The 8,748-nt window shown below is 46.3% G+C and overlaps 1 protein-coding gene across 1 annotated transcript in view; it reads left to right on the top strand.

The window, feature by feature from the left end:
* The first annotated feature begins 584 nt into the window (after window positions 1-584).
* DAB2 (DAB adaptor protein 2) overlaps window positions 585-8,748 on the top strand; it is a 55,247-nt gene continuing 47,083 nt past the window's right edge. The window contains exon 1 of the mRNA XM_040977487.1: window positions 585-815. The gene's annotated coding sequence lies outside the window, so the exon portion shown is untranslated. The remainder of the gene's footprint in view (window positions 816-8,748) is intronic.

Raw genomic sequence — 8,748 nt, 5'->3', positions numbered from 1 at the left:
TGCTTTGTATAGATTCGTTGCACAGAGTTGCTGCTGTTCCATCCCTCTGTGCAGGGTGGCATTGCATACATAAATACGCCGTGTTTTACAAAGGTACAGATCTCACACCGGATTAAGCGCATTCGCATGTGTGCCGAGGGGGGCTTGTTTCCTTCCCTTGGGACTGTATCCCATCCACCTCACTCCACAGCAGCCAGGCGCTCAGACCCACAGTCTGGGTCAGTGCAGCCTGCTGTGAAGGCAGCCCTTTGTTAAGTCCCCGGGTGCCACATCACCCCAAGTGGCAGTCCAAGGAACGGGTCTGGGGAATGAGACTCGGTGGGTCCCACCCCTTTCCTGCAGCGTTTCCCTTTCCTGTCCTGATGTGCACCCTTCCCGCCGCCCACCCCTCGTCACCGGGCCCCCTCCCGTCGCCGCCCAGGGCTTGGCCTTCGCCCCCGCGCTCGTGTCCCCCTTGGCGCCACCTGGCTCCCTGTGATCGCCCCCAGCTGGCGGGGCGCGCTGAGCCCAGGGAGCCCCGGTCCCCTGCGCGGCTTGTGAGTTAATAAACAGTTAAGTTTGGAAGACTCAGCAGACACGTTGAGGGGGAGTTACCAAGCCCAGGCAGCAAAAACATCCCGGCACATTCCTGGGGAGTCCTCGGCTGCCAGCATCTGATTAGAACCACATCTCTGGCCGGGAGTGGCCGAGCGGCTCCGAGGCTCTCCCGGCCCGCGGCTATTTAAGCCGGGCCCGCCGAGTCAGCTGCGCTGCCGCTGAGGGCTCTGGCCACGGACAAGTCATGCTCACTTCGTGGAGGCGCTAGCTCCTAACCTGTGAGTAGCTTCTTGAGCCGCTTTCCCTTTGGCTCCATTTTTACCACCCCCCTTCCCTCCTTTGCTCCCCTCCATTCCACTCCTGCCACTCTTCTTTTCCACCCCACAAGACCCCCACCCCCTTCTCCTTTGGGGCGCAGATCTTGGATTGCGGAGACTCTTAAGAAATGACACAGGGTGCTTGGGGAGAGGCGCGTTTGGGTGGCCTGCCATCGGTAGAATGCTTCCTTGGCATGCATTTACTTTGGGGGGGGGGTCTGATTCCAGACGCCCAGCTTGTGACATTGAATAATCGCCTCCTTTTGTGCGTGTGTGTGTGTGTGTGTGTGTATGCGCGTGTGTCGCTGCTTTAAGAACCCGCGGGCAGCCGTGGTGGAAAGGCTGTTGTGGCTGCCGACCGCCAAATTAACTCCTCGAAGGGTGTTTATTTTTGCCGTGTGACAAAGCCTAGGACTCGGTTGGTGCCCAAGAGCCAGCACACTCTTGCTGGTGACTGACAACATATGGCATGGAAATGCGCACTTGGGACTACACCGGCATTCCTCAGAAGGTGTCTGCCCAAGGAACTTAAACTTGTTTTCAATCCCCAAAGCCGGGAGCGGAGTGTAAATAGCAGCTGCCTGCCCGCAGTGAGGTGGCTGGAAAAGGAGTCAAAATACTTGGAGAGGGAGGGAACGTGAGTGGGTTAAGCAGGGAGCCCGGGTCAACACAGCGGGTTTTCATGGCATAGTGCTGACTCTGTGGCTTGTCTCTGGAGACGTTGCTTTTTGACTTCATTCCTAGCCTGGAATTCAGGTCGGTTGTTGATTTCAGCAGGGAGCTGTTGGCGTCTAAAAGGAAATATAACTGGATTAGAAACACTTAGAGAATCTGGAGGCGGTATCTCCGCCACATCCACCCCCTCAGCCACTGCTCTTTCTTTGGAGTTTTGTGTTTGAAAGAGAGGCAACTCTGTCAACCCAGAGAACAGAGACAAGCTTACAGACACGTGGAAAGACTTAAAAACCCAAAGGCGACTTCATGAATAGTCAATGTTGCTAATGACCCATAGAATGACTTCATAAAAATACTTCTGGCTCTAATCAGGCAAAAGAGGGGTGTGGGTGAGAAGGTGCTGAGACATAATTCCACCGGGGAGGAAGCGACTACAGAAAAGCCTTGGAGGTGCCTGATAAGGTTCCTGCAATGGCTTAGATGAGACGCCTAATTGATCCTTTTTACAACTGAACTTGGCTCCCCACACAGCCGCATCTGCTGGCTGGAGGGAGAGCAGGAACTAGCAGCGCAGGGGAAACCATTAGAGCTACAGAGTGACTTGCCGCTCGGCTGGCCTCTCATACCAGCAGCCTGATCCTTCGTCAGGCTGCCCTTCTCAGAGCCACCATCACTCCCCTCAATTAAGGGAACTGGGTCTCAGTAAGAATTGTAAGGAAGGCAGATTGCCTGGAGTATTCTCCAGTGCTGGAGGTCATGAGCTCTTTATCTGAGGATTTTTTTTTCTCTTTGCTGAAATGTTGGGTATGTGGAAATATATCGTGTCACATTTCCCGCACCCCATGGAGGGTGGCGAGTGGGAAGTCTCTAAGACGCAGCACCGAAGAGCTTTCCGTGGTCTTTCTAACATGCATTTCTGGGACAGGCCGCTTCTTCCAGATTCTTGACCACTTTCTTCCTAAGCCTGATTCTGGCAATATGAAACACCTGGGTAACAGGATGTGGCCCTTTAAAGTCCTATCTGTGCTTCTATGTTAATTCTGAAGTTGAAGTTGTCCAGCTGAAATGTACCGAAATCACACGGAGGTAAAATATCTTTAACATCAGCTCTGTATATTGAGAGAAGCCCAACTCATGGCAGTGTAGCCTGACAGGATCAATCCTGTGAGGCTTCCAAGTCTCCTGCTGGAGACTGTCAACAGGCAAGGTTCTGGTGAGAGACAAACCATGCCAGAGGTGGCCACAGCCCCAGGCCTCTTGCTGCCTTTCACCCAACACAGTGGGATAGCAGTGAAGCGGGGTGGGATCTGAAGTCCCATTGAGTGGGTTCAGATCCCATCACCTGAGCAGCTGGTTCTGTGACCTTGGACAGCATTGCATATTTATTGTGCGCTGCAGCTTTCTTATCTGGGGGAGTCAGAGGACCCAGCCCAAGATTGTTGTGAAGACAGTTAATCTAATACATTTAGAAACCTTTATCTGATTTGGGAGCTTTGGCTTGTCTGAGTCTTGTGTTTTTTTGTGAAAACTCAAGGCAAGAGGAGAGTTTCTTCATCCTACCTGAAAAATGCTAATCATTCAAGCACTTCAGTAATAACAAAGGCGGCATGTCTGCCTGTCTTCATGCTAGAATGGACAGGCAGCTACTGTCTGTTCCCAGTCCGCTGTTTGGCTTGGTCAGAATGACCTCCACCGGTCTCCCGAAACCTTCCCCACACTCTCTGAGACTCCCGACAGAGAAGCAGCCCCAGTTCTCCCTGAAGTCAGCATTCTAGCAGGAGGAAGTGGGAAGGGAGGGACCACCCTGACTGCCCTGAGCCATGTGGCTGGAAATAAAAACTCTTCAAAAACGCATGTGGGGCCCCACACTCTCATTACCCGCAAAGCTGGGCAGGTGGCCATGCCTAGTGCCCTTCCCGCATCCTTCTCGTACTTTCGAAGGAAGTCTGCTTCACCAGAACAGGCAGGATCTGAACAAATTGCTTCCTGGTCCAAAAATTGTAGTAACCAAATAGAACCTCTTCTCTACTCGCATTGCCCTTTTCATATTCTCCCAACATGTTTTAATCGTGATACTCAGTTTTCTAGTCCTTGATGATCTTCACATCATCTGAATACCAAAATGACCACGCAATTTCAGGAATGTAAGAAACCTGGCGGTTTTCACCTGCAGTCACAGCTTCTCCAAGCTGACTAGGGACAAGTGACCTCTGACTGCTTTCAGCTGCTGACAAGTCCGAGCAAACAAGGCTCACTGAGTTTGGAGCTGGAGGGAACTTAGCAAGGAGCTGAATGCATGAGGGCTGTGCACTTCCATTTTTACGGAAATACAGAACCCAGGGAAGAGGTGAAATAGAAGGTGACAATCCCACAACAGTGAGTTTTGAAACTCTGTTCAATTTGAAAAAAAAAAAAAATTGGTGATGGATACTATGTAGGGTTAATACTTTCTCTTGGCAATAATGCCTTGTTTCTTCCTAGCACTCTGATGCAGACTGTTACTAAGAAACAGAGTTATGGTTCTGTGTGACAGGTGTCTGCTTCATACAGGTTTGCATTGGACCAATTCAGCCTTTCAAAACTGGGCACTGGCTAATTTGCTGTGTCTTTCACAGCTGGCAAGAAATCAAGGCGGACAATGGTTCTCAAAGTGCTGTCCAAAAGAGCAGCACATGGTATCACTTGTGCTGTCTTCCTCCCCACCCTATCCCAGGTCTTGTACCCAACTTGAGCAGGAGGGCCTATACATCTGCATTTCAACACGCCCTTCACATGACCCATGAGAAGCTTTTGCAGTTCAGCTGTTTTTTGACTCAGTTGTTCAATGGAAAGCATAATCAAGTATTTTTTAAATTAACATTTAATTTGTTTCTATTTGAGTTGCTGAAAGGAGAGACACAGAGGTCTTCTATCTGCTGGTTCACTCCCTAGATGGCCAAAATGGTCAGAGCTGAGCATATCCGAAAGCAGGATCCAGAAGCTTCTTCTGGGTCTTTCACCTGAGTGCAGTCATGGTCCCGTGGACTTGACCCATTCTCTGCTGTTTTCCCAGTCCATAGGCTGGGAGCTGGATAGGAAGTGGAGTGGCTAGGACATGAATGGGGCCCGTGTGGGATGCCAGCACCACGGGTGGAAGTTTAGCTTCCTGTGCCTCCGTGTCTGCTTGCTAATCAGGTATTTTAATTCTTGTAATCATGATAACCATAAGGCAAAAGTATTGAAAGGCATTTCAGTGACAGATGCATAGACCTAGGACATCTTCCCTGTATTTTGTGTACTTCTTTTTGAAGATTTATTTATTTTTACTGCAAAGTCAGATAAACAAAGAGGAGAAACAGACAGGAAGATCTTCCATCTGATGATTCACTCCCCAAGTGAGCGCAACAGCTGGTGCTGTGCAGATCCAAAGCCAGGAGCCAGGAACTTCCTCCAAGTCTCCCACACAGGTACAGGGTCCCAAGGCCTTGGGCAGTCCTCGACTGCTTTCCCAGGCCACAAGCAGGGAGCTGGATGGGAAGTGGGCTACAAGGATTAGAACTGGTGCCCATATGGGATTCCAGTGTGTTTAAGGCAAGGACTTTAGCCTCTAGGTCAGCACACCAGGCCTGAGTATTGCTTTCTTGATCCCAGGAAAAAGCAGTGTACTCTGTCCTTGTGTCTTATCATCTCTCTTCTAAATCCGTTTCCCCCTACTGGGGTTTTACAGAGTATAAGTAATCTCCATTTATTAGGAGACAATCCTAGTTACTTTAAAAACAAAGATTCTAGTAAAAACTGATCATTACTGAGCCAGATGGTTCCCTCTAACCTATAAAGCTTTTTAATTTTGTTTTTCATGTTGTGTTCAAAAGTACAGATGAAGGCCTTTCTGTAAATTAATCTATTGCATTTAGCTTTTATTGAGCTTTATGTCTTATGGAACACTGTTCTATGCTCCCATTTGACTTTCATGTTAATTGACTTGTGATAGAAAAGATATCCATTTACTACTTCTAATAAGATCAGTAGTCATCAGCTTGCTCAAGGTCATAAAGTGGTAGAGCGAGATTCATGCATGAGGCTTTATGATTTGATCCTGATGTTTATCTGAATGTGTACTAAGTGCCTAAATGTAAAGAATGGTGCTAAATGGCCAATGGAAAAAAACACTCAGTAAGTTCAAATCTATTCAAAAGTTCACATCATGTGAGGCAAGAACTTAAGAATGTAGGCTTCAACTGACCTGTGTTGGAAAGGTGACTCTGCCATATCTCAGGCATGTTATTCAATGTCTCTCATCCTTAGTTGCCACACCACTCGGCAAAACAATCTTAGGAATGGCCAGTGTGTCGCAGAGATCCTATCTTTAAAAACAAAAAAGTATTTATTTACTTCAAAAGTCAAGAGGCAGAAAGAGAGGGAGAAACAGAGAAACACAGCCAGATGTTGGATCACCCCCAGAACAGCTATGGCTGGATCATGCGAAGCCAGGAACTCCATCTGGGTCTTTATGTAGGGGGCAAGGGCCCAATCATGTGGGTCATATGTTGCTGCCTTGCACGGCACATTAGCAGGAAGCTAGATCCCAGGCAGGGCAGGGCAGCTAGGACTCCAAAGGACCCTCCAATATGGAACGTCATCTCCAGAAGTCACATCACATTGAAAATTGCAGGGATTTGATGCAGGAGAAGACAACATAGGGTAGTAGTCAAGAGTTTATACTCAACTACAAATGACTGTAACAACACACTTTATCATCTAAGAGAAGATGTGTGTAACATCTGAGCCTCATTTCCCACTTCATTAAAATGACTTGCTTCAAAGCTAAAATTAAAAGAAAATATTTATTTATTTATCAGTGCAGCGTCTATTTCAGCATGTACCTGTTCTGGGACTAATTCTCAGTGCAGCAACTAAGCTATTTACAAAAGGATCATGCTCTCACTGAGATTTAGGCGTGTTAAAACTATAGAAGTGAACATGGTCACACTGAAATTAGATTGACATTCCTATAGACCTTGAAATTATTTAATGTGGGTGTCACACAGAAAAACATGACAGTAGAGAGACACAAATGCTAACTTTGTGTTTAAGATGTATTGATTTGAAGGGAAAATTGGCAGAGAGATCGTCCATCTGCTGGTTCACTCCTCAAATGGCTATGACAGCGGGGGCTGGACCAGACCAAAAGCAGTAGCTCCATCTGGGCTTTCTGTGTAGATGCCAGGCACCAAAGCACCTGGGCTATCAGCTACCATCTCCCCAAGGCGCATCTGCAAGGAGCTAAGCAGGAAATCATGCAGCCAAGGCTCAAATTGGTGCTTCTATGGGATTGACAGCACTCCATTTCATTTTCCATGAACTTGTTGAATTTCCCATGAAAAATTGTTCTCTGTTTGAGGATCAGAATCACAGTCATTAGATCTGAAAATGCTCAAATGCCTGTTCTTTGTGGGAAATTCTAAGCTGTTTTTTAGTTTCACCAGCATTGGGTTATGTTGTTACTTGGTTTGGGTTGTCACCATTTTTCTTACCTTCAAAATTAAACACTTGAAATACAATCCCACTTTAAACATGGGAAACAAACATGTAACTGATGGAAAAGGCTCTTTCATCAATAGTTAGTTGATATTAAGCAGGTTCAATATTGATTTCTGTCTACAAGGTTCAACTATAGCTAAGGCTCTTTGAAAGCAACGACAGGTAACTCATGTTCCAGTTGTCTTCAGAAGGCTACTTTGAAGCAAAGATTCTTTTTCTTTTTTAAGATTTGTTTTTATTACAAAGTCAGATATACAGAAAGGAGGAGAGACAGGAAGATCTTCCACCCGATGATTCACTCCCCAAGTGACCACAATGGCCGGTGCTGCGCCAGTCTGAAGCCAGGAGCCAGGAACTTCCTCCAGGTCTCCCACACAGGTACAGGGTCCCAAGGCTTTGGGCCGTCCTCAACTGCTTTCCCAGGCCACAAGAAGGGAGCTGGATGAGAAGCAGGGAGTTGGGTTCAGAACCAGTGCCCATATGGCATCCCAGTGTGTTCAAGGCGAGGACTTTAGCCACTAGGCCACGGCACCAGGCCCAAGGCAAAGATTCTTGTTTAACTGCCTGAAAACTTGTTCTTTAAGGTTTCTAACTTATCTAGCCATCTACAGTTTCCAAGGAGTAAAAGTTATAATTGAAAGTTGGAAACAAATATACTTACCTAACATCTGCTAGGGGATAGAGCAAAGGACAGCTATTCAACTGATTCAGCATTTTATTATAATCAGTGGTGCCACAGAAAGAAAAAGCTATTAGTACAATAATGGAGTTGATCTTTAAAGGAACAACAGAAGTCAGAAAAGCAAAAATGGAAAGCAAAATGCATTCTAAGCAGAAGCATGTAAGTAAATCAGGTGCTGAGTGAAAAACCTTCCCAAGAATACCAAATGGCCAGTTTTTCCAAAAAAGGAATTCAGATGGTATAGAGCTAAGTAAGAGATGATTATTGAGAAAAGAGAGATGGATATCAAATCAAAAAAAATTAAATGTGTACTTGCTAAGTAGATCTCTTCTTTAAAGCACTATAACAAGTAAAAATGCCCACTCAGGTGAATGAACCAGGTTATACTGGCAAGAAAGATTTGACTAGAAATTGCACAACAGTTTAAGAGGAACCTGTGCTTCCTTAAAAAAATTACCAAAGTAGAAATGAGTGACTCATCTAGTGATTAAGATACCCACATTCCACGAGAATGCCTGGGTTTGATTTCCACCTAGTTCCTAACTCCAGCTTTCTGCCAATGCAGACCATGGGAAACAGCAGTGATCGCTCGAATAGTTGGGTTGCTAGAACCCAGATGGAAGACAAGGATGGTCCTGTTGGCACATAGCTCTAACCCAGGTCAGCTCTGGGCATTACCAGCATTTGATGAGTGAATCAAATGGGTGGTAGCGTACTTTTTCACTCCCACTCGCATTTTCTTGACAAATAAAAATAATGATGAAAAAAAATCAGTAGAGAGACTAGTATTTTCCTTACCTAATATTAAGAAGCAGAAGGGAAAATCCCTGTTTTAAGTACAATACTTTTTTCTTTCTTTCACCAAATAATATAGTACCTTGAGAAATGGGGCAAAATTTTCTGGCCTCAAAAGTTTCCTTAAGTTGAGCCATGGTTCTGCATGAATCAGAATGCAACAATGTTTAGTGGCAAAAGTGAGGAAAAGGTCCAACTTCTGTGTGAGGCTCACGGAGACTC

The sequence above is a fragment of the Ochotona curzoniae genome, unplaced genomic scaffold, assembly GCF_017591425.1.
Source record: "Ochotona curzoniae isolate NIBS_2020 unplaced genomic scaffold, NIBS_Ocur_1.0 contig_2754, whole genome shotgun sequence".
Classification (NCBI taxonomy): domain Eukaryota; kingdom Metazoa; phylum Chordata; class Mammalia; order Lagomorpha; family Ochotonidae; genus Ochotona; species Ochotona curzoniae.
Note: the sequence above shows the minus strand (reverse complement) of the source record. Positions and strands in the feature narration are given on the sequence as shown.